This window comes from Callospermophilus lateralis, chromosome 1 (assembly GCF_048772815.1).
Source record: "Callospermophilus lateralis isolate mCalLat2 chromosome 1, mCalLat2.hap1, whole genome shotgun sequence".
Classification (NCBI taxonomy): Eukaryota; Metazoa; Chordata; class Mammalia; order Rodentia; family Sciuridae; genus Callospermophilus; species Callospermophilus lateralis.
Genome location: NC_135305.1, coordinates 57527345 through 57552733, shown reverse-complemented (window position 1 = coordinate 57552733; position 25389 = coordinate 57527345). Strand labels below are relative to the sequence as shown.

Below are 25389 nucleotides of genomic sequence, written 5' to 3'. Positions count from 1 at the left end.
CATTGTGCAAAATTGCAGCACAACTTTTCATTTCTCTGGTTGTACACGAAGTAGGGTCACACCATACAGGCAGTCATACATGTGTCTCTGAGATACTTTCTAACTGCATACATTAAAATTTGCATCTTTTGAGCAGGGCTCGGTGGCCCTTGTCTGTAATTCCAGTGGCTCAGAGGCTGAGACGGGATGATCACGAGTTCAAAGCCAGCCTCAGGAATAGTGAGGCACTAAGTAACTCAGTGAGACCCTGTCTCTAAACAAAATACAAAAAAAAAAAAAATGTATTTTCTGAAGTAGATTAGTCTTCCATGGACTATAGTAACAGTGACCTCACCGGTCACTCTGACAGCATTCACTCTGACATCCTTCAACCCAGTTTTTACATATAACAGTCAGAGTTGCCTTGTGAAACACAAATTTAGGCCTTCCACTTCTTAGAATGAAGACCACCTGACCCACCAGACCCTGCCATTCCCAGCTGCATACACTGGCCTCCATGGGGTCTTCTTCCCCTTCCTCCCTCCAGACCGCCTCTGCCAAGCCCTCTGCCTGATTCCCTTCCCATAATGCTTTCCCTCCTTTTTTGGCTTGGAGGATGTTTTCCTCAAAGGAGCCTTTGCCAACCTCCCTGAATAGGCCAAATTCCCACTTGCCAATTTACAGCACTGGGCACCTTTCCTTCTTAGCACACGTCACAATCTCAGCTTTATATTTATGTATTTGACTCCTTATTTGGTATCTGTCTTGATGACTAGATTATGCACCCCATGAGAACAGGCTTCATGTCACCAGGCTAGAAATTCAAGGTTTTAGCATGGCAGCTTGGCACAGAATAGGGACTCAAAAAATGAGTAAATGAATGACTAAATACATCTTTACTTAAATGTTTTCTGATTGCTATTTTATTTTTACTATTTTAACTTTAATGGTACTAGGGATTGAACCCAGGACCTCACGCTAGGCAAGTACTCTACCCTGAGCTACACCCCTAGCCCACTGACTGCCATTTTTTAAAAAATAAGTTGCCCATTTGAATTACTGTATGAATGGTGTGGTAATAACAACATGAAGGCAAAATGGTCTCTGAGACTGAGTGAGCACTAAGCTGATGTTCCAACACAGAACAGGGAGGGGTTCAACCCTGGAATGAAGCCTCAGGGAATAGAGGAAATATAGCATTTTAAGACTAAATCCACAAATGCTCCATAGTGAAGTGGTGTCCTGATTGGTTGAATCCAGACAGTATGTTGAGTCAGGCTGCAGACAGCGACTCTTTCGCTATAAAAATGCTTTTTTGCTGGTTATTAATAGTATTCTGAGAAAAACACTGTTTTTTTAAAGTCCCTGTCCTTTTCTTTCAGAGTCTTTACTGCTTGCTATCTTGAAATTTCTTTAACCCTCTAAAGCTGAGAGTTCTGCATGTTGTTACTTTGAGGATTCATCCATAGAGACTATGCTTTTTTATTTTTGCCTACTTAAAACAATGATTTATATTCATCTCTAAGATGGGGCCAATAAATAATAACATCCTCAAAGGGTTCATATGAGCATTATTAAGATAATTCAATAAGGGCTGGGGTAGTAGCTCAGTGATAGAGCGCTTGCCTTTCAGGTGTGAAGCACTGGGTCCGATACTCAGCATCACATAAAAATAAGTAAACAAATTAAGATATTGTGTCCAACTATTAACATTTTAAAAAATATTTTTTAAAAATATAATCCAATAAAGGAAAATAATAAGTGTACAGATGCTTAATAAGGACCACTTAGATATTGTTGAAAATGACATTAGTGGTTTAAATGATAAAATTCTATTTGTAGACCAGTATGCCTATAAAGACTACCCATTTCTTTATTGATCTTCTTAAGCAGAATAGGGATGATTTGGAGAATCTCCCTGAATGAGTTTTTCTTCATTATGTTAAATGAACTCGGGCCTTCAGTATTATAAATTTGAAGGCCAATTTTTCTCAAAAGATTCCTTAAGCAGTCATCTTGGGAGCTTTAGGACAGTAGAGTCCAATAAAGTACACAATGAAGTCATAGCTCTGGGTTCTTTTAGCATCTCACCTTGATTTTTTTATGAGAGATGTGTTATTAGGAAAGTTTCTTAACTTCTCAGAGCCTCCATTTCCTCATCTATAGGAGAGTAATGCTAATACACGTTGAGTGTCCCTTATTCAAAATGTTTAGGACCAAAAGAGCTTCGGATTTCAGATTGTTTTGAATTTTGGAATATTTGCATGTACACAAGGAGATTTTTTTTGGAGGGGGTCTCAATTCTAAACATGAAATTCTTTTATGTTTCATACATTCCTTATTCGCATAGCCTGAAAGCAATTTTATGCAATATTTTAGTATGATTGCATCTTGACTCATTTGTCACATGAGGTCAGGTGCAGAATGTTTCACTTGTGATGTCATGTTGGTGCTCATAGTTTCAGATTTTGGAGCATTTCAGGTTTAGGGTTTAGGGATTAGTGATGCTCAATCTGTAATAGCTTGCTATATCACTAAGCTATATTGTAAGGACTGAGAGAGAAAGGTTTCATGGAAAACTATAAACTGGTAAGTAAATTGAGCAGTTTCTTTATGAACTGAATATTTGTATCCCTCTAAAATTCACAAGTTGAAGTCCTAATTCCAACAGTGCTGGTTTTGGAGATGGGACCTTTAGGAGGTAATTAAGTTTAGATGAGATCATGAGGGTAAGGTCCTTGTGACCTTAGTAGACTTTAAATAAGACATAGGTAGGAGAGAGCTAGCTTCCTCTCTATTCTTAGTCTTATGTGGATACAAGAAGACAGCTGACTGTCTACAAACCAGGATGTAGCCCTTCACCAAAACTGGATCTGCCAGCACCTTGATCTTTGATTTCCCAGCCTCCAGACCAGTGAGAAATAAATGTTGTTTAAGCCACCCAATCTATGGTAATTTTTGTATAGCAACTCAAATTAAGACAGATTATTAGCTATATATAAACTATTAGTTTTACATACAATAATGATGATAAAAATATGTGCCTAATTCTCTATAGAAACACAGTCATACTAACCTACCTGTAGGTATATAAATTGGTCTTGCGACCATGATAAAAACCCAACATATTAAAGCATTGTAGGAACCAAAACACAAATGTAAAAGATCACCAAATTATCATTTTGACATTTAAAATCATAACATTGATACATTACTAAAGATAACATTCTCTCTCTAATCACCCAGAAAGGAGCCATGTAATTCATGAATGCAACGTCCCTACCTGTTTAAAAATCAAAGGTATCATGTTATATTATTGTTATGTCAATGCTAAGCCAAATGAAATATTTATAAGGAAAAATACATATATAATATTTAATGTAAAATAAGCACAAGTTGTCTAAAAATCAAATAAATGTGTCATTAAATTTAATCCTGCGCTATTTCAGAGGAAACAGGATTAACTTTCTCTCCCCAACCTAGGCAGAGTTATTTTTCCTTGAGCATACACCCACAATAAGAACAAAGTAATCCAGACTTTGGGGATGGTACCAGAAGATCTCAGAAATTACTATCTCTTAAATTAACAAGTGAATTACAACTTCGACAGAGAACATGTGGAATGTAGCCTTTAATCACCTCTGTCAAAGCCCCCGTTCCTAATGATAGGCAGAATCACAGCCTTTGGGACAGGAGTCCTCTGTGTTTCTCCTTTGCTAGCAAAGAATAAACCTTTTTCCTTTTTCTCAAAAAAAAAAAATTAATCCTACGTTACACATAATGTAGAGACTGGTTTTAAAGTCTCTAGATAGTTATATATAAGAAAGCATTTGAATTCTCTGTATATATGCATGCAGGTATATGTGTGCATGTATACATACATATATGTACACATGCACAGCATATATTTTCCCAAAGAAGTTTCATTTATGTGCTGCGAATAAATGAATCATTTTGCTTGTCATTTCCTTCATTCCTTCATTTTTTAAAAAATACTTTTTAGTTATTGATGGACTTTGTTTATTTATATGTGGTGCTGAGAGTTGAACCCAGTGCCTCACACATGTTAAGCAAGTGCTCTTGCACTGAGCTAAAACCCCATCCCATTCCTTCATTTTTAATGTGGAGAAAGGATTTCATGAATCATTCAAACTCTCTTTTTATGCCTGAGGAAGTTCTGCTTATCTTAGAAGCTGAATGATTTGAGACAAACTGACAGGCCTACTTTTTGCTTGTCTTTTAATATCCTTGGTAGCTAATGTCTAGTAGCAAAAACTACATAGACATTACAGCCTGATTCCCCCTGAAGGAAAATCTTAAGCACCAATTTCAAAAGCATGAGCTCTGTTAATGAGCAACATTGCAATCTGCAGCCATTATGCTGTACTTAAACCAGTTTTTCTTACAACCCAAAAGTACAAAAAATCAATCTCAATGCCCTGAAGACTCTTCAGGCTATTGCTCAGCAATTAATCATGGGGGAGGAAAATCCCCCATTTTCCACTTAATTGGTTGGAGGGCAACCTATAAACATAAAAACTGCAATTCATGGCCACTAATGAACAGCTATGCAAGAAAAGCACACACTGAGACACTATTTATATATATTAAAGGAATGTATAAAGCTGAATACTGCTTAATTCACATAAAACCTTTTTGGTCTTATTTATGTGCTCTATCTTTTCAGTTCCTATCTGCTGTTTCATTGAGTGAAAAGAACCTCTAGGCAGAGCTATTGAAGCACTCTTAAGCCCTGCACTGCATTCTTATTAAACATTCCATGCCAAATCACAGATGCTGATGCTGGCAAAACAGTCACGGTACAACAAGGGGGATTTTTAGGTTATTTGTCTTTTCAAACTTTTTTTTTATTATTATTGTTGTAAAGCTTTGGGGATCCGTTATGGTTTGACTGCCTATGTAGCCAGCTACATGCATTTGGGAAACTCTTTCTTTAACAAAACTTAGAATGGTAGAATCTCTGGTTCAGAAGGGACCCTATATCAGTAAGGTCCAGGCAGCATACAGAACTACATGCCACAAACCTGGAACAATTGGGCCATCAGGAAATCCAATTGTTTGATACAAGTTAATAGCAAACAAAGGATGGTTTCTTAATCACATTGGTTAATAATTTAAGTTATAAAGCTACTAAGGTTTGCTTATTATTGTCTCATTCATTTTGACATGTTTCAGAAGAGAGTTCCTAGAGAAACCTTTTCTCAATTAGCTTAATATTAAGATTAGGAAAGATATTGGTTCTGATTCCAAAGGCAGGTACTCACACAGCATCACCCTTTTGAGGGGCACAGTGTGAGATCCACAGATCTGTCCAACCCACACCTTCTATGCTGTCAATCCTGACTTTGACTCAGCAGATACTAGAGAATGAACCCGGCTGGTCTCAGATACACCTCCTATTCTTCAGACCATGTCACCTTTTCTCCTCTCACTGAGAGCAGATAGTGAAAGATCACTGTATTTAAAGTTATGACTTCAGTTTCTTGTCTTGGAGTTCTCCCATACCAATGCTATAAACTTGGGCTATCAGTCAGGGCCCCGATTTCCACACCTCTATTAAGATGTTTCATCTGTCTCACAAATACACAGCTATATGGCAAGAGGAAACTGAGATAATGTATGTGAATGTGTTTTAGGAACAATAAAGCATGAAATAAATTTATCATTATTATAAAAAACAAATAGATATCTATAATGATTCTGTCCCAGATATAAAACAGACTGTCAAGTTCATGAGTCCTGATTCATTAGGTCATCAGTTAACAATAAAAAACAAACAACAAATGCACAAGCAAAAGAAAATAGTTTCTGTTAATTTTCTTTATTCATGGTGAGATCAATGTTTAATACATTATAAATGTTCAACAATACCATTGACTGACTAATGGTGGCTCATAAGATTAAAATATTTTTAAGGTTTGTATCTGGTTATGACACTTTTTAAGCACAGAAGTTTATGTGTAAAAATTCTACTTATAAATATTTGATCCACGATAATTGAGTCAGATTAGTAGCTTAGAGAGAAAGAGAGAATAAAATATAATGGGAGAAAAGAAACAAAAGGCCCTCAATTAGGGTCACTGTTCAGACTGATTCCAGGAGTGGGAATTCACACTTATTTATTTTGTGCCTTGGGCAAAGGTCTTATGTCCCCAAATCTGGGTTTTCTCATCACTATAAGGCAAATAACAAAATATCACATTTTTTTTTCATAATTATTTGTTCTTTTCCTCCTCCTTCTGGTTCCTCATGGGAAAGAAGAATCTAAGTTAATAAAGCCTTGTTTTCTAAGTGCTTCCAGTTAGAAACACATAAAGAAGTACCATTATTGTAATATTATTATATGACTCTTTATTGGGTTATAATTACGCAATTATGGACTCCAATGAGGCCTGGAAAGGCTTTCCCTGCCTACTCTGTTGAAAAGAGTCTCTCTCTACCCCTTGTCCTTCTTTACTTTTCAGAGCACTCATCACTGCTTGTCACGCTTGTTTCTTTATCAATTGACTCTCTTTTCCCAGTAAACTGGGAGCTTCACAAGAGTAACCATCTGCTGTTGGGTGCTATAGCTACAATAACCAAAAGAGTGCCTGTTCCTAGTAAAAGCTAAATAATATCTTACATATCAATGAATAAAGAACTGAAAGGGCTCATATTATTATAAAATCTCTATAAGAACATAGATTTAAAGTAATTTACTTGAATCATAGAAGATATTATTGTTAGTGTAGAGGGTATTTTGTACTCTCTGGAGGAAGAGACATCTACTTTGGTGCTAGTGGAGAGGCACTCCAGTTGGTTAGGGTGTACCACCAAAAGACTAAACCCAAGTAGGGTTTTGAGAATCATCTGGGTTTCATACAAATCATGGTCCAAGAGAAAACTTAAGACTGCCAGCTATTCTTATCCTGAAGAAAGACACCAAATTTGCACATTGGTTCATCCATTCAACAACCTGTGAGCTTCCCCATGGTACTGGGCCTGGCCTTATTGGTGAGGACACAGTGGTAGGTGAAACAGGTATGTTTCCACCCTCACAGAGCTCACAGCTCATCAGTCTCACGGCTAATAGGAAATAGAAAATGAATGAATCCACAAGCAGATATAAAATTGCAATTTTGAGAAGAGCAATGAAGAAAATGAAGGTGTACGAGACAATAATGGGGAGCGTCATTTATATTGGGGATGTCTATGGGAAGGTCCTCTTGAAGCTCAGACTGAGATGGAGATGCTTGTGCAAGTGGTTCATTAAGGGAGTACTCACAGAGGAAATGTGTAAGGGAGTGAAAATAGCAGGTTCAGGCAGGGGAGAATTCTGAATATGATTTCAAAAGAGCTCTCAGCTCAGCCTGATCTCACAGCTCTGGAGCATGAATGGCAGATTGGCGTTTATCCCACTTGGGCAGGGAGGATGAAGCATTTCCCCCTTATCAGTTGGTAAGTGGTTCAAGTCGCCCTCTCAGAGTAGAATTCCAGGCATTTTCCCTCAGCCAAAGCCAAAGCTCTGGAGAAAGGTACATGTGTGAGCAGTTAGCAGTGGCCACGCCTGCAGTGTAAGGATGGAAGCATTAGGTGGGTATAGGTGACAGATGGGCCATCAATAGTATCTGCCAGAGTGTCTGTGAAGGCTTCCCTGAGAAGTGATTCTGATTAAGACTAGACAGTTGAGTAAGAATTAGGCAAAGAATCCAGGAATTTGGGAGATTGAGGAAGATCACAAGTTCAAGGCAAGCCTGGGCAACTTAGTGAGAACCTGTCTCAAAATAAAAATAAAAAGGCCTGAGGATGTGACTCAATGGTAGAGTACCACTGGGTTCAATCCCCAGTACCACCAAAAAAAAAAAAAAAAGAAGAATTAGGCAAAGAAGATTCCAGTTTCAGGTAATGAACATGTATAAAGACCTTCAGGCAAAGAAAAACAAAAAGAATATCAGCAGCAGTAGAAAATTGTGAAACAGAGGAAACAGGATCAAGATTACTTTGGAGAAGGCCCAGATTATTCTGAAAAATATCCTAAGGACAATGGGAAACCACTGAAGGATTTTAAACAGAAAAGTGACATAAACCTCCTCTCAGTGTTGTAATATCACTGTGGACTGGTCAGGAAAGAGAAGAGGGAAAGAAAACAAGCTGGAAAAACAAGAATCTGGCTCATACTTATGTAGGCAATAAGGTACAGTTGTTTAGACGAGGTGGAATGGGCATTGAATTTTTGACTCAAGTTTTGTTTTGGAGGTAGAATTAACAGAATTTGCTAAAGAATAATCTGTGATGGGGAAAATTTATATTTTGGGCAGGGTATGGGAGATCAAAGTAATAGTAAGAGTGTATATCTCTACTCTTTCCTCCCCCACCTTGTCTATCATATGCACAACACAGGCTCAGAGCCTGGTGTTAGGAGTGTTTATTTCCCTGTGTATCCCTGTTAGTTGTAGGACATATTGAAAGAGACTAACAATAAAGAAAGGTAAAACAGCCATTCTACAACAGCCAGCCAAACTGTAACAGGGGATCCTTTCATGTAATACGAGTCCACATCATGCTTTGAATATAAACCTTGCTACTGGACCACTGGTGGCTTATTTTAAAACTGATGTGGTTTTCTTTCCTCCCTCTTCTTCCTCTTCCCCTTCCCAACTACTTCAGAAACAAGTTTAATATTTTTCCTGCCCTAAGCCAACTTATCTGCACTTCCATTCACTGTCCACAAGAATAAAGAAACTCCAGACGTGGAGACTGGAACAACAGCTCTTTCAAGGATAGCAGTTAAACATTAATTCAATCTACTGATAACGAGATTTGGAAAACAGCCCTTGTATCCCCCTTTTTTAAAGCCCTCTGTTTTCCCAGTCAAAAGGGCAGCCTCTGTGGGTGAGGGTTGCTTTTCTTTGCTAGCAAAGCAATTAAACTTCTTTTCCCTTTTTCTCAAAACTGTCATTATTATTAGATTGGCATTGGGGACTAGGACTGAGCTTTAGGTATCAAAACTTCTAGAAATTAAACTTTTGGTTTTTTATTGCTGCATCACAAACTAATGCAAACCTGCTAGCTTAAAATAATGGGTTGCTTTCCTCAGCTGCTGCCAAGGTGCTCGGTCCCCATCAGGAAGCTAAGGCTGCATTGGGGTGAGGCCCTCACTTCACCACATCTAGCAGAGAGTCCCACAATCAGCACCGTGTCCTGTTTCCTAGCTGGCCTGCATATACTCTGCCCTCATGCTGTAAGATGACAAGGTTACCATCAAGGAGGGTAAAATCAATACCCTCATTAAAGCAGCTGGTGTAAATGTTGAACTTTTTGGCCTGGTTTGTTTGCAAAGGCCCTGGCCAATGTCAATATTGGGAGCCTCATTTGTAGGGGCTGGTAGGCTGTAACACCAGCAAGAGGTCCTCCACCACAGCTGCCCTAGCTGAGAAGAAAGTGGAAGAAAAGAAAGAAGAATCTGAGGAGTCTGATGATGACATAGGCTTTGGTCTTTTTGACTAAATTCTTGTAACATGTTTAATAAAAAGCTGAATTTTGGGGGCTGGGGTTGTGGCTCAATGGTAGAGTGCTCACCTAGCACATGTGAGGCACTGAGTTCAATCCTCAGCGCCACATAAAAATGAAATAAAGATATTGTGCCCACCTACAACTAAAATAAATATTTTTTTAAAAAAGGTTGAACTTTGCTGATAAGAAAAAAATTTTAAAAAATAAAACAATATATTATCTCACGGTTTCTGTAGGTCAGCAGACTGCTCAGGGGTTCACAAAACAGCAATCAATGTGTTGACTGAGTTGGTATCTCATCTGAAGCTGGAGTCTTCTCCCAAGTGTGCATGATAGCTGGGTGATTCATTTCCTTGCTACTGTAGAGATCTTGGAGGCTTTCCTCTACAAGGCCAGAAGACTCTTTAGTTCTAGACATTCTACTCAACAGCTCATCTAATTAAAGTCCACCCAGGATAATCTCCTATTAAATTAGCTTACACTCAACCAATTAAGGAGTTTTGACATCATCTGAAAAATCCCTTCACCTTTGCCTTATCATGTAACTTAATCACAAGAATGGGATTTTATGGTGAGGGAATTACAAGGGCATGGGTCACAGGGGTTCATGTTAGAAATCTGCATATTACAAACTGAAACTAAAAGATCAATAATAGAAGAAGGCCATGCCATCTTATAGTTTCAGTTTTCATCTAATGGCTAAGAAGTTTTTAAAAAATAACTTTAAAATTATACTTTAGGATTAAATCTCTGTATCCAAATTTTATGAAATCAGCAAGGGACAAAAAGGAAAGGGTGTGGGGCTGGGGCTGGGGCTTAGCCATAGTGCACTTGCCTGGCATGTGTGAGGCACTGGGTTCGATTCTCAGCACTGTGTATAAATAAATAAAATAAAGGTTGATCAACAATGGGGGGAAAAAGGGAAGGGTGCAAGCAGATAGGTAATCAAACTGATTTGACTAGTTTTTCTCCCTAGAAATTGACACTAAAACAACACTCTAATTTCCAGAATATTTTCAGACAATTCTGAATCTCCTTCTTTTCTCAGATAACAAAAAAAAAAAAAAAAAAAAATGAGTAGATGTTAAAAGTATGTTCAATCTACTGTAAGAATATAACCATTAAGAACAGTATCTTGGAGGGGCTGTGGATGTGACTCAAGCAGTAGCGCGCTCGCCTGGCATGCATGCAGCCAGGGTTCAATCCTCAGCACCACATACAAACAAAGATGTTGTGTCTGCTGAAAACTAAAAAAACATAAATATTTAAAAAATTCTCTCTCTCTCTCTCTCTCTCTCTCTCTCTCTCTCTTAAAAAAAAAAAAAAGCCTAAGGCTTGAGACTTAAAAAAAAAAAAGCCTAAGGCTTGAGACTTAAAAAAAAAAAAAACTATCTTGGAAACCAAGTGATTTGAAACATTTGCATTTAAGATATTTATTGAAGTTTTCCCACATTAAGGTAAAATCTGAACTCTATCTCCATCTGTATTAGACAGCTGCACATCACTATAAAAAATACCTGACACAGTCTACTTATGAAGTGAAAAGAAATTTATTTTGGTTCCTGGTTCTGGAAATTAAAGTTCAAGATTGGTTGGCCCCATTGTTTGGGCCTCTGGTGATGGTGGCCCATTAAGGCAGAAGCATGTGGTAGAACAAATAGGAACCAGGAAGCAGAGACAAGGGACAGGCCAGCATCCTACAGCCCTTATCAGGGACATACCTGAAATGACTTAAGGCCCTTCCACTAGGCCTAATCTCCTAAATGTTCACAGCACGTCCCAGGAGTAACAGCCTGGAGACTAAGTCTTTAACATATGGACCTTTGGAGGATGCTACCCACATTTAGATCATGGCCCCATCCTTGATCTTCTTTACCAGGCCTCTTGCTACAGGTACTACTAGGGACATCTAGAACAGAGATTCTATCTAGAAGGAAGGCCCTGCTGGTCACCACTGCAGATAGAATCTCCGGGAGGGTTATGGAGTAACTGGAAGCTGGAGGCAGAAGTTTTCAGTATACATCAATCCAGTGTCAATCAAGAAGCACTAAATGGAAAACAAAATGGGGAAGCAATTCAAGATTCATGTACCCTGAAAGACCAGGGCACATACATTCACAGTTTGGGGCCATCTAGACTGGGGAAAATGAAGATGTAGAAGACAGAAAATCAGATTTTACTAGTATAACAAATACTGGACTTAGTTTATTCTGGAAGACATGGTGGCTTGCATGGGGTGAGGGAAGTTTTTTTCAGATACTATTTTTCTTGTACTGTACTTGATTATAGTTGATTCCTAGTTGACAGGCACAAACCAGAAAGGATGTGAAATTGTTTGTATCAGTGTCCCACATTTTCTTCTGCTTCTGTCCTCAAGGACAAATCAGCTAACCTATAAACATGTACACACACTGGGCAGATGTATGCACTCACTCAAATTCAGAACCATTCAGAATACAGAAAAGTGCACAAGAAAGACTTTGACAATAGACATGTGGGGGCCTTGGGCCACATTCCCAGGGATTGATTGTAGCCTCAGTTCCCATGGTGATTATATATTCAGCTCAGGGCCTCCTTCCTACTCAATACAACCTCCATTAAGAAGCAAGATACAAAAGGAATAAAGCCAAAGCACTTCAGTGAGTCCAGACTGCACAAAGGCTGTCAGCACCACCGCTAGACAGAGGCATCTACTCAAACTGTCACATTACACATCTCATAGCACACTAATCGTTACCTCATCACCAGGGGGCCACTGTAGAAAAGGCTGGATCAGGAAAGCTTTATGAAACATGCACAGATTTTTTGCTCCAATTCATCTGCAATTCTCTTTATTATCTTATTAGTTATGGCCAGATGAACAATTCTGAAATTTCCTTCCTATTTCAATTTGTGTAAAAACCCCTGTGATTGGGGTGTGTGTGTGTGTGTGTGGGTGTATGTAAGGGATAGATAGAGACAGACTGACAGACACATCAGAGTATTTGAATGCATGGCCATGATAGATCATGCTTGGAATAAACAAGGCAGTATTCTTTCCCTGCTATTCCCCTCCCATAAAAAAAGATTTTTAAAAAATGTAACCTTATTTTTTTCTTTTAAATAAACATTGTTAAAATTTTTTTGAGATAATTCTAGGTTTACCTGAAGTTGTAAGAAGTCATACAGAGAGATCTCTGGTTACCCCAATGGTAATATCTTGTGTAACTATAATATCATATCATAAACTGAGAAATTTATGGTGAGACAATCCACTGGTCTTATTCATAGCTCACCAATTTCACATGCATTCATTTGTGTGTGTTCAAAGATATACAATATTATCACTTGTGTGGATTCATGTAACCACACATGAAGATAGAGAATGGTTGGTCAAATAGTTGCATTGCCTCAAGGACTTCTCCTGCTCATCTCCTTCTTGTCCTTGTCCTCCTCCTCTCCTCATCCCAACCCCTGGAAAAATCTGTTTTCTATCTTCATAATTTTGTTACTTCAAGAGCGCTATGTAAATGAATTGTATAGTTTACAATCTTTTGAGATTGGCATGATACCCCTGAAGTCCATTCAAGTTGGTGCATTTATCAATAGCCATTCCTTTTTATGCTGAGTAGTATTATGATGTCTGGCTATATCACAGTTTGTTTAATCATTCACCTTTTGAAGGACATTTGAGTTATTCCCAGTTTTGAGGTTATCATAAATAAAGTTGCAATGGATATTCATGTATATGTTTTTCCTGTGACTCCACAAGGTTGTTTAGTAAGTGGCCATACCACTCTGGAATTTTACATTCCCATTAAAAAAAAATGCATGAGTGATCTTGTTTCTCTGTATACTTGTCAGCATATGGTATTATTGCAGGTTTTTATTTGACCATTCTACTATATGTATAGTAATAACTCAATATTTTACTTTGCATTTCTCTAATACATTGAGCATCTTTTCATGTACTTATTTTTTTTAGCTTTTGAAATTAAACATATATTTGTCATCAAGTTGTAGCATTTAATATCAGACATACAACATGGAACATCTCTCAAAATAATGTTTTCTCAGCATAATGCCCCTCGATCCACCTGTATTTCTTCTTCAGTGAACTGTGTGTTCATGTCTTTTGCCCATTTTCTCCTTGCATTATTTTATTCATTTGTTTTTCTGTTTTGAAAGTTCTCCATGTATTTAGACACAAGTTTTTTTGTAGAATATATAGTTTGCAAATAGTTCCTCCCAGTCTGTAGCTGATCTTCTCATCTTCTTAACAGCATCTTTCACAGAACCAAAAATTTTAATTTTGATGTGGTCCAATTTATCAATTTTTTCTTTTCTGGATTATAGTTTTAGTGTTTAAAAATGCCTGGATATATTCCTTGTATCCCTCCATGTCTAAAGATTCATTGCTTATCTCTAATATCCTAAATCATATATCTCATATATATATTTATCATATTACATATATGTGTGTGTATAAATGTAAAATTTATACATATATATATTCTAGTAAATTCCATAGTTTTACATTTTACATTAAAGTCCACAATCCATTTTGGTGGGATTCTTTTTTGGGGAGTGGAGGGTATCTGGGGGTTGAACCCAGGGCTTTGCAAATGAGGGGCAATCACTTTGCCACTGAGCTACATACTAGTCCCCATGACTCATTTTAATTTTCACATGGGGAGTGAGGTTCATTTAGAGGAGTATGTTATGTATCTATTAAAACAGCAACATCTGTTGAAAAATCAAAACAACAAAAATAGCAACAACTGTTTGACAATGAAATTGTCAGTTTATAGATCAATCAAAATAAAAAATTTAGGGGTTGGGGTTGCCTTGCCTAGCACATGTGAGGCACCAGGTTTGCTCCTCAGCACCACATAAAAAAAATAAATAAACAATTGCCAACATTTATATTAAAAATATATAAAGAATTTATGAATAGAAAAATCACATAAAATAATTGAGGATATGGGGCTGAGGTTGTAGCTCAGTGGTGGAGCATTCTCCTTGCACATGTGAGGCACTGGGTTTGGTCCTCAGCACCACATAAATATAAAATAAAGGTATTGGGTCTATTTACAAGTAAAATTTTTTTTTAAAGAATTGAGGATAAACATTGATCCATTTAAATATTATTACCAATACCAAATAATTGTATTGAACAGTATGAATAGAATTAATTTGAGCAAGGCAAATAATAACTAACAAAAAGCAAGAGATGGAGAAATGAGACAAAAGGAAAGGTGAGATTTTAAAAGTCTTTATCTTTCAAGAATAAGAGCTATTTTACTTTTTTAAAAATGCCTGGATATATTCCTTGTATCTCTCCAGATTCATTCTTTACCTTTTTCCTCTCTATGTTCCAGGGGAGTGACCAGCACAAACTTCTTTTTTCTTCAGGTTTACAAACGGGTTTAGCTAATGAAAGCAACAAAATCCTGGTGAGGTGAAATAGACGTTTTAATTCCCTGAGCATCCTTCCTGAGGGTCAATGCATTGGTCTACCAAACACCCAAACTTCATACAGCTATCTTCTCTGAGGTCTGGTGGCCATTTATTTTCTTTCTCTTTGGATTTAAGTTGAGACAGATCTCTGTTGGTGCTAGTTCTGAACACCATAATCCCCCTTGTTGTTTTCTCTAAACCAGCATCAGTAAACATCCCTTTAGTAAGCCCTCCTTAAATGACCCAACTTGAATATGCAGACACAAAGCTTTTATGTTAATCAAAAAACAAGACTCAAGAACTATTGTTCAAATTGAAACACATGTTTAAAAATCTCTAAGAGAGAGCTTTAAAAAAAATACACATTTCAACGAACATGACTTTAGACCTCTAAACCAGTAGCTTTTAGGAAGTTTTATTAATCAGGGTTCTCTAGAGGAACAGAATCAACAGGAAGTATAATAATAAAAGGGTGACTTTTTATGTTGGCTTACACAACCAGAAGCAGGATAGTCCACAAAGGCAGTCTGCAGGCTGGAGAGCTGGAGGAACCAGTACCTGTGATGTCCAAGAGGCTGAAGGCCAAGAATAAGAGGGATCAAGGATACTACACTAGTCTGAGACCCAAGGCTTCTGGAGAATCCACTTGGAAGAGAGAAGAAGCAAGAGTGCAGTGAATGAGAGTTCCAATTTTTCCATATCCTCACCACTACTTTCTCTCTCTCTCTCTCTCTCTCTCTCTCTCAATTAAAGACATCTCATGAGTATGAAGTGCTATCTATTGTGGTTTTAATTTGGATTTTCCCTGATGACTAATGATAATGATAAATTTTCATATACTTATTGGCCATTTATATACCTCCTTTGTCAGTTTTTTTTTTTTTTTTTCAAAATCAGGGATTAAACCCCAGGGCACTTAACCACTGAGCCAAATCCCCAGCCATATCCCCAGTTCTTGTATCTTGAGATGGTGACTTGCTAAATTGCTGAGGCTGGCCTTGAACTTCTGATCCTCCTGCCTCAGGATTACAGCCTGCACCACCACATCTGGCCAATATTTGGCCAGGTGTAACTGTTACATGCCTTTAATAATAAATATATATATATATGTTATGCATATATTATATAATATAAAATATTATATGTATTTTGGTGGTACTAGAAATTGAACTCAGGGCCTCACACATGCTAGGCAAGTACCCTACCCCTGACTTACATTCCCAGCCCTCCTTTGTGAGTTGTAAATTTTGGCTTAGTTGACCTTTTATTTTTGAGTTGCAAAAGTTCTTTATATAATATAGATAAAATCCCTTATCAGATATGGTTTTCAGATATTTTTTCCCACTATGTGGGTTGTCTTTTCACTTTCTTGAAAGATTTCTTTTAAGCGCCAAATTTGAATTTTTTGATGAAGTTCAATTTATTTTCTCTTTCATTGCTTGGGCTTTAGGATGTCTTTCCATTTATTTGTATCTTCTTTAGTTTCTTTTAAAAAAATCACCTAATCCATGGTTATGAAGTGTTACACAAATATTTTCCTCCAAGAGTCTGATGGTTTTGGCACTTACATTCATATCTTTGATCCATCTTGAGTTATTTTTTCCATGTGTTATAAGGTTAGAGTCCAATTTTATTCTTTTGCATGTGGATATCTAATTGTCTCAGCATTAATATTGAAAAGATCATTCTTTCCCTATTGAATTGTTTTGACACTTTTGTCAAAAGTCAATTGCCTATAAGTGTGATGGCTGTGTTTTGGATTGTCAATTCTTTTTTTATTCATTTTTTATTTGTTCTTTTTAGATATACATGACAGTAGAGTGTATTTTGGCATATTATACATATATGGAGCATAACTTATTCTACTTTCATCAAATTTCAGTTGTTTTTTGTCATAATTTCTTTAAAGATTCTTTCTGCTCCTTTATTTTTGTTTGTTCCTGATACTTTTATCACATGTGTGTTGGTACACATGAGAGTGTCCCACGGGATTCTGAGACTCTTTTTTTTAAAAAATATTTATTTATTTATTTAGTTATTGGTGGACACAACATCTTTGTCTGTATGTGGTGCTGAGGATCGAACCCGGGCCGCACGCATGACAGGCGAGCGCGCTACCACTTGAGCCACATCCCCAGCCCTGAGACTCTTAATTTTCATTTTTTTCTTTTAATTCTTAATATTGGATAATCTTCATAATTGGATTTATCTTCAAATTCTCTGATTCTTTCTTCCACTTGTTAATATTTGTCATTGAGTACCTTTAGTGAATGTGTTGCTTTAGTTATGCCAGAATTTTGATTTGCTTCTTTGTAATGATTTCTAGCTCTGTTGATATTCTGCAGTTGATGAGATATCACTCTCATATTTTTGTTCAGTTTTCTGACTCAAAATTAGCTCTTTTCAGAAGCTTTTCATAGCATCTCATCCCAAAGACAGAAGCATCCTGCATTCTTGTAGCACTTCACAAATTTTGGAGGGGTGGGTTCCTAAATAAATTTTTTTCACAATATTTTATTGGTGCATTATAATTGTACATATTGATGGGATTTGCTGTTATGTTTTAATATATATACATATACATATTTCAACACAATATAGCTCAAGTGGTAGAGCACTCGTCTGGCATGCGAGTTTGGGTTTGATCAAACTGGGTTTGATCCTCAGCACCACATAAAATTTTGGAGAAGGTTCCATGAGCACTGAGGAAAAAAAGTGTATTCAGCTGTTTTTGGATGAAATACCATATATATATATATATATATATATATATATATATATATATATATATATACTATTTATATCTGTTATAACTATATATATCTGTTAGGTCTACCTGATTTATAATATTTTTTATGTACAAATTCTTTATTGAGTTTATACCTGGATGACCTATCTAATGGTGGGAGAGGTGTATTGAAGTCATCCAGTATTATTGTACTGGTGTCTATCTGGGCATTTAATTTGTGTGGTGTCTTTTTTATGTAATTAGTTGCACCTGCATTTGAGGTATAACTATTTATTATTGTTATATCTTCTTCTTGGATTTTTCCCTTTACCAATATGCAATGATCTTCTTTGTCTCATCTGATTAATTTTAGTATGAAATCTGCTCTTTCAGATATGTGAGTAGATATTCCTACTTGTTTTTGAGCTTCATTTGTATGGTATATAAATTTCCACCCTTTCACTTTCAGCCTGTGGATGTCTTTCCCTGTAAGGTGCATCTCTTGCAAACAACATAATAGTTAAGTCTTGTTTTTTTAATCCGTTCTGTCTGTCTATGTCTTTTAATTGAAGAATTGAGACCATTTACATTCAATGTTATATAGAGAGATGTTATTAATTCCTGCCATTTTTATTTATCATGTTTACTTTGATCCTGTTTCTCATTTACTTGGCTACTCTTCAAATGAGAATTGTTCTCTTGCAAGCTCTGAGGTGTGTTTTTTATTTCTTCTATGTATAGTATTTCTTAAGTAAATTCTGTAGTGTCAGTTTAGTGGTCAAGAATTCTTTTAGTTTCTGCTTATCTTGGAAGGTTTTTATTTCATCTCCAATTTGAATGATAGCTTTGCTGGATATAGCAGTCTTAGTTGACAGTTTTTTGTTTTTTTTCTAGAACATAAAACACATTGTTGGCTTGTAGAGTTTGTGCTGAGAAATCAACCGTGATTCTGACTGGCTTGCCTCTGGATGTGACTTTTCTCTTGAGGCTTTTAAAATTTTATCCTTGACTAGAACAGTGGTGCGTGCCTGTAATTTCAGTGACTCAGGAAGCAGAAGCAAGAGGACCACAAGTTCAAAGCCAGCCTCAGCAATTTAGCAAGCCCCTAAACAACTTAGTGAGACCCTGTCTGAAACTAAAAAATAAAAAGGTCTGGGGATGTGACTCAGTGGTTAAGCATTACTGGGTTAAATGCCTGCTACCAATAAATATATAAACAAATAAATAAAATTCCATCCTTGTTTTGTATTTAGGCCTTTTAATTATAATGTGTCATGGAGAGCTTCTTTTTTGATCTTGTCTATTTGGGGCTCTGAATGTCTCCTGTATCTGAATGTCCATCTCATTCTGACAGCTGGGAATTTTTTTTATTATTATTATTTCCCTGAAGAGTTTAGTCATTTCATTAGTCTGCATCTCCCAGCCCTCAATTTCAATGATTCTTAAATTTGGTCTCATCATATCATCCCAGAGTTCTTGTCTATTCTGATCATGTTTATACATTTTTTAAAAATACAATCTGAATGTAAAAGGTTGGCCACTTTGTCTTTAAGCTCTGAGATTCTATCTTCAGCACAATCTACTGTATTAGAGAGTTTTGAAAACATTTTGATTTATTGTGTCTTTCATTTCCAATATTTCTTTTTTTAAATATCTTTATTTTATTTATTTATTTTTATGTGGTGCTGAGGATTGAATCTAGCACCTCACATGTGCTAGGTGAGTGTTCTACCACTGAGCCACAACCCTAGCAATTTCCAATAATCCTATTAGGTTCTTTCCCAATATTTCTTATCTTCTTATTGAATTTCTCATTCATATCCTGTACTGACTTCCTTAATTCATTCAGTTGTTTTCTTATGTTCTCTCAGAATTCATTGATCAATTTTATAATAATTATTTTGAATTTCTTATCTGATATTTCATCCACTTCAATATTTTGGGGGTTTTTTGCTGGTGAATTATGACCTTTAGGAGGTATTGTGCTAGCTTGCTTTTTCATATTTCTTGTATTCATTTTGGGGCTTATGCATCTGTTCAAAGGGATTTCTCTTCCACTTTTATGTGTGGGCCTTTTTAGGATACAGTCTTCAGTTGCTAAAGATCCTAGAATGATCTGGATGGAGATCTTCTTGTAGGTGCAGTGTCCACAGCCTTTGTATTATTTCTCTATATATTTTTGCTGTATAAATAAATTTCCATAGGTGGTACCTGGGGGCCTACCCCTAGCTGTCTCTATTTGGGTCCTAGTCATTAGTTTTGGTTTTTGTCTTTTCTATTCTTTGAATTAAAGTATAGCTCAGTGTGGAACAAGGTGTGCTGTCTTTTGGTTGGTTTTAGTTCAACAGGAGAGTTTCTATGCTGTGAAATTTTAGTGTTCCTGTAGGTTCCCAGCACTCATAGGAAACAAAAAATAGCAACAACCAATGCAAACAATACACAGCATTAAACTAAATACTTGGTTCCTACTATGACATCTACAAAGTTAATTGAAAAAAAAAAACAGAAATGATAGGGTCAGCAATTGCCATTGTAACAATATGTAACCATGAACTGTATTTGGCATTAAAGCAAACAACAGGTGTTAACTATGGCATCCACAGCAGTAATAATTGAGACAGCACTAATGGTGTGGGCAGGAGTTACATAAACCATTAATTTAAAAGATGGTAAGAATAGTTTGTTAAGACAAAAGAAAGTATGAAAGGCAGGTAGAAAAGAGTTTAAAACCTCAAAAAGTGAACATAGAGAATATAGAAGAGATGTAAGATGTGATGGTTATAAGGAAGGAAGAGAAAAAATAGAAGTAACAAAGGAAGGGTGAAAGAACAATAGAATTTGGCTGTTAACAGAAGAAAAGAGAGAAAGAGGAACAGATAAATGAAAACTATACAAAACCAAACCAAAATATACTAATCAAAAACTCTTATCTTCCAAAAACAAGACAAGAAAAAATAATTACATTTAAAAAGATGCTACAAATGTGAAAAAAAAGAAACAAATATGTATGTGTAGATTTGTTCATGAACCAATCAGTACAGCAAGCACTCCCCAAAACAAAAATAAAAACACAAGAAAAAAAAGGATTCTTAATTAAAAATTGAGAAATTGTTTCCACTGAGATGATCAAAATAGTCAATGAGAATAGATGATGGTCGCTGTTTATGCCTGACTGTCTTTCCGTTTCTTCTTGAGTTATGTTCTGAGTGGGAGAGCAAGGGCTGAGTTTGTTAAACATTTCCTCTTTTTGTGATGCTCAACTAACTGCCAGTTGAGTTAAAAAATTCTGTTTCACTTCTCACCAGTATGAGATAAAATGGGGGGGAAGTACTATCAGCTGGAGTTTTGTCTGCACAGACCAGATAGATGCACTCACTCCTAGGGACGCCACTGCAGAGTTCTAGGAGTGGAGTTCCTGCAGGTGGGTCTTGGGTCTCATCAGGCCTCAGGGACTTTGTTGAGTGGTGGCTGCTCAGGAGAGATTAGATCAACACGCTCTTGGGGCCTGGTAATTGCCTATTTCTGCTGAGAGTCTGAAACTCACGAGTCTCCCTAGGATTCTACTCATGTGTGGAGTGGGGGAGCCAATACTTTATCCTTTTGCTACACAAGAACACAGCCTTTCCAGGCTTCTCGAGCTTAGTCATTGAGTATATTCACACCCACCGTTCAGATACCCCACCTGCTTCAGCTAACCACATGAGACACCAGACTCAAGAGAAAAGCAAGTTGGGCTCCCCTGCACTTGAATCCCCTTGATTAAAATATTCTCTGTGCTTGTTTTGCTCAGCTAGCTACACCCTATGCCACATGGTAGCTGTGTTTTCCCAGATCTGCTGCGTCCTGCAATGGTAGCTGCAGCTGTAGCATGGCTGCCTCGAGATGGCTCCACCTCAGCTCTCCATGGGAAACACTGGGCACATTTCATTCACCAATGTACAGTGCAGCCTCTGGATCTGCTAAGGGCAGGCTACTTTTCTGATTTCAGGATTTTCCATACTAAATCTGTCTGTTGTGTTTCTCTGTGTTCTTCCTCCCTCTGCTGAAACAGTGCTGTCACTGCTGCCTCTGCTTACATTGGCTTCATTCCAATGTACTCTTTCTTCTTTGTTCAAGGTACCCAAATTTCTGAGTCTCTGAGACACTCTGACTGTCCAATATGGAGTCTTAGTGACATCCCCTTTTCACCCACCTCACAGAGAAGCAGTACTCCTGCTGCTTGAATCAAGGAGTGACTAAGGAGGTAGCCTTCCTCTTAGTCACCATCTTGAATCTTTTTTGGCTTAGTTTCTTATACAGTGTCCTTTATTTCTTAAAAAAAAAATTAAAAGAGCTTATTTAAAGATTTGTTTAATAAGTCCAACAGCTAGGCTTCCTCGGGAACATTTTCTATTGATTGTGTGTATGGGGTGTGTGTGTGTGTGCATGTGCATGTTTTCCTGTGTAAGACTATATTTTCTTACTTCTTTGCATATCTTATACATACATTTTTTTCTTTTGAGAATTGGACACTTCAATTAATATAATTGTAAAGCAGAAAGGGGCACCTGAGATCAGGAACCACAGAACACGAATGAGGCACCAAAAGGTTTATTGGGGGGCGCTCCTGGTGGAGGAAGGGTAAGAGCCGGGGAAGTGGTGGGCGGGAAAGGCAAGGACAATGCTAATAAGGGAAGCTAGAGGTAGGAGGGCCTAGGCCATCTAAATTGCAGCTATAGACAGCAGTTGGCTGAGCTCAGTTTAGGGAGATCATGTCTGCCGTGGGTTGGTCAGAACTGATGTGAGATGACAGGGTGATTGCTTGGGATGGGGGCACCCATTGTGGTTGGGGTCCCGTTGCCATGTCAGCTTCTGATTGGCCATTTCAGGTCTCCTCAGCCAGGTGGAAAGTCCCCACCCACAGCTGCCATGAAAGTGGAAGGGGTAGGGAAGCCTGCTGACCTGACAATAATATGTCAATTGTGGTTATTGGATTATTTCCTGGGGCTTGTTTTTGCCATTTGCTTGTGTAGACTTTTCTGAATAAATTCCTTAAAGTCTGTATTCTTTATCATGTGTGGCTATAGAAGACTCTGCTCATTAGCTTATTAGCTAACGATTGAACACAGAGTTCCTTAAATTCCTTAATACATTTCATAGTGATACCAGTCTTGAAAATCAGGATTAGGTCCTCATCCCCAATCTCCTATGCTGAAGATTAAACATCCAAGAAACACTGAATAAAGAAAACAAGTTTTATTTAAGTGACAGAAGATTTTATATATATATATATATATATATATATATATATATATATAGAGAGAGAGAGAGAGAGAGAGAGAGAGAGAGAGAGAAACTGACTCTTCTGTAGAGAAGAGGGTCCAGAACTGGTGCTTATGGGAGTGGGGTGTCTTGCCCCTTTATAGATTTTAGGTGTCCTTTCTTCTCATACCCCCCTTCCTCTTATCTTGTCTAAAGTGACTGAAAGGTGGGAAAGGAGCCACCCAGGGAGTGATTGCTTGTGTTGGAAAGTGCATCCTTCCCCTCCCAGTTAGTGTTAGGTCCTTAGACATTAATAAGTCCATTTTAATTCTGGGACTCCATCTTAACCCCAAATTGAAACTTATAAACTGCCAATAAAAAGAAACTTAAAGTACCTTGTTCCCATACTGCCCCCCAATGTCCCTAAATACAAAATCTGCACCCAAGGTCAATTCTAACTTGTTGCATACAAGGTCATTTCCAGCTTGCTCTTGTTCCTTGTTAAAAAAAAAAAAAAAAAGATATAAAAATCTCTATTCAAGTGACTCTGGCTGCTGTGCCTTGCAGAATGGTATCCTGGCAGATGTTCTTGTCAATAAATCTTTGCTTGAGGAGCTGGGGTTGTGGCTCAGTGGTAGAGCACTCACCTAGCATGTGTGAGGCATTGGGTTCTAACCCACAGCACCACATAAAGATAAATAAGTAAAGGTATTGTCCATCTACAACTAAAACATTAAAAATAAATAAATCTTTGCTTGAACTCAGAGATGTGCCTCATATGGATTTTTGAGCTAGCTACCCTAACTGGTAGCAATCAGTTGATGGGGTGCTATCTACCCTTTTCCTTTTTTTTTTTTTTTTTTTGGATAATCAGCTATTAGTTCTTTGTCCCAGTCTCAATAGTCTTGTTGGGGAGCTCTGTGTGTGACATACCTTCAACTCAGCCAAGCGACTGACAACTATGCTTTAGCTTTTTTGCTTTTTGCTTGCTCAGAGACCCAAGGTCAGTCACAGGGAGGGTGTAAGGGTCTTCTCAAATCTTTCCTGGGAAAGTGTGAGACCTGGGGTACTTCATACAGTCCTTTGTGGGTGTATGGTTTTTTAGATAGCCAGGAATAGGAGTGAGCTTTTCAAAGCCTCCATAAATGTTTTATGCCTTAGCTTTCCCTTTTAAGCTTTTTGGTTAGACTACTGTTTGCCTGTACTTTATCCATCACCTCAGGCAGCCATGAAGCTAAACAATTGCCTCTGAATATTTTTGACTAACACTCCTAGAAAAAGGCTTTGAATTTGAGTAGGATATTTCAGCTCTCCAAATTTGAGGGTTTAAGGGAACTCCAGTGCTGTCTTCTATACTCTTTGGTGAATACTACACCGATGATTTTCACCATTGTTTTGGAATGTGACCATGAAGTTGGGGGAAAGGATGCAGGATAGAGAAAATTAAAATGCTACAAAATGCATTCTTCTTACTAAGATTTAGCTGTTTTTTTTTAATATTATGCTTACATCTTTTTAAATACCATTATTTTATTTATTTTTATGTGGCGCTGAGGATCAGACCCAGGACCTCGCACATGCTAGGCAAGTGCTCTACCGCTGAGCCACAACCCCAGCCCCAAGATTTAGCTGTTTTTAAGATTATTAATTGACAAATAATTATATATGTTGATGGGGCACAATGTGTTTTGAAATATGTTTATAATGAGGAATGGTTGAATTGGGCTAATTAATAAATTTATCACTTCACATATCATTTTTTTGTAGTGAAAATACTTAATATATACCCCTTTAGCAATTTTGAAATATACAATGCATTATTATTCTAGTCAACATTCTGTGCCATAGATCACTCAAGCTTTTCCTCCTATCTAAATGAAAACTTGCAACCTTTGATCAATATCTCCTTTTTCCCTATCCAGCTCCCTCCCCAACTTCTGGTACCCATAATCATTATCCTTTATACTTTTATAAGCTTAGCTGTTTTTTAATTGAATTAAATTCTCCCCAGATTACTGCACATCTTTAATTTCCAGGTTTGAAGATGTTAATTCTGATTTTTAATGAGTTTTTTTTTTTTTAATTTCTTTGATGGAGGAGAGAATTTTTCATGGCCCTGACTCTACCATCCTTCTTAATTTCATAAATTTCTGAATTTCAATATGCATATTTATATTTTTTTCCTAGTTTACTCCATCCACCTGTGAAATAATCAATAGTCTTAGGAACACTCTAAGGAAAAAAATGATTATCCTACAGATGTTCTTAAAAATGTTCTGATTCCCAGCAATTTCTTGGCTCTTCTTTGTAATAAACAATCACAGCTAGTATTTTTTTTCTCCTGACTTTACACACCTCCACCACCATGGTCAATCTTTAACTTTAAGCTCTATAGGAAGGGGGGGGGGGAAGTATGTCAAAGTATAAAGAGACATATATTAAGTGTTTTTATTATCAAATCTTTTTTTTTTCTGAGCTTGATTACAGGA

The 25389-nt window shown here is 37.1% G+C and overlaps 1 pseudogene; it reads left to right on the top strand.

Annotated features, from left to right (window-relative positions):
- Window positions 1–7374: 7374 nt before the first annotated feature.
- On the top strand, window positions 7375–9486 carry LOC143397529 (large ribosomal subunit protein P1 pseudogene; annotated as a pseudogene).
- The last annotated feature ends 15903 nt before the right edge of the window (window positions 9487–25389 follow it).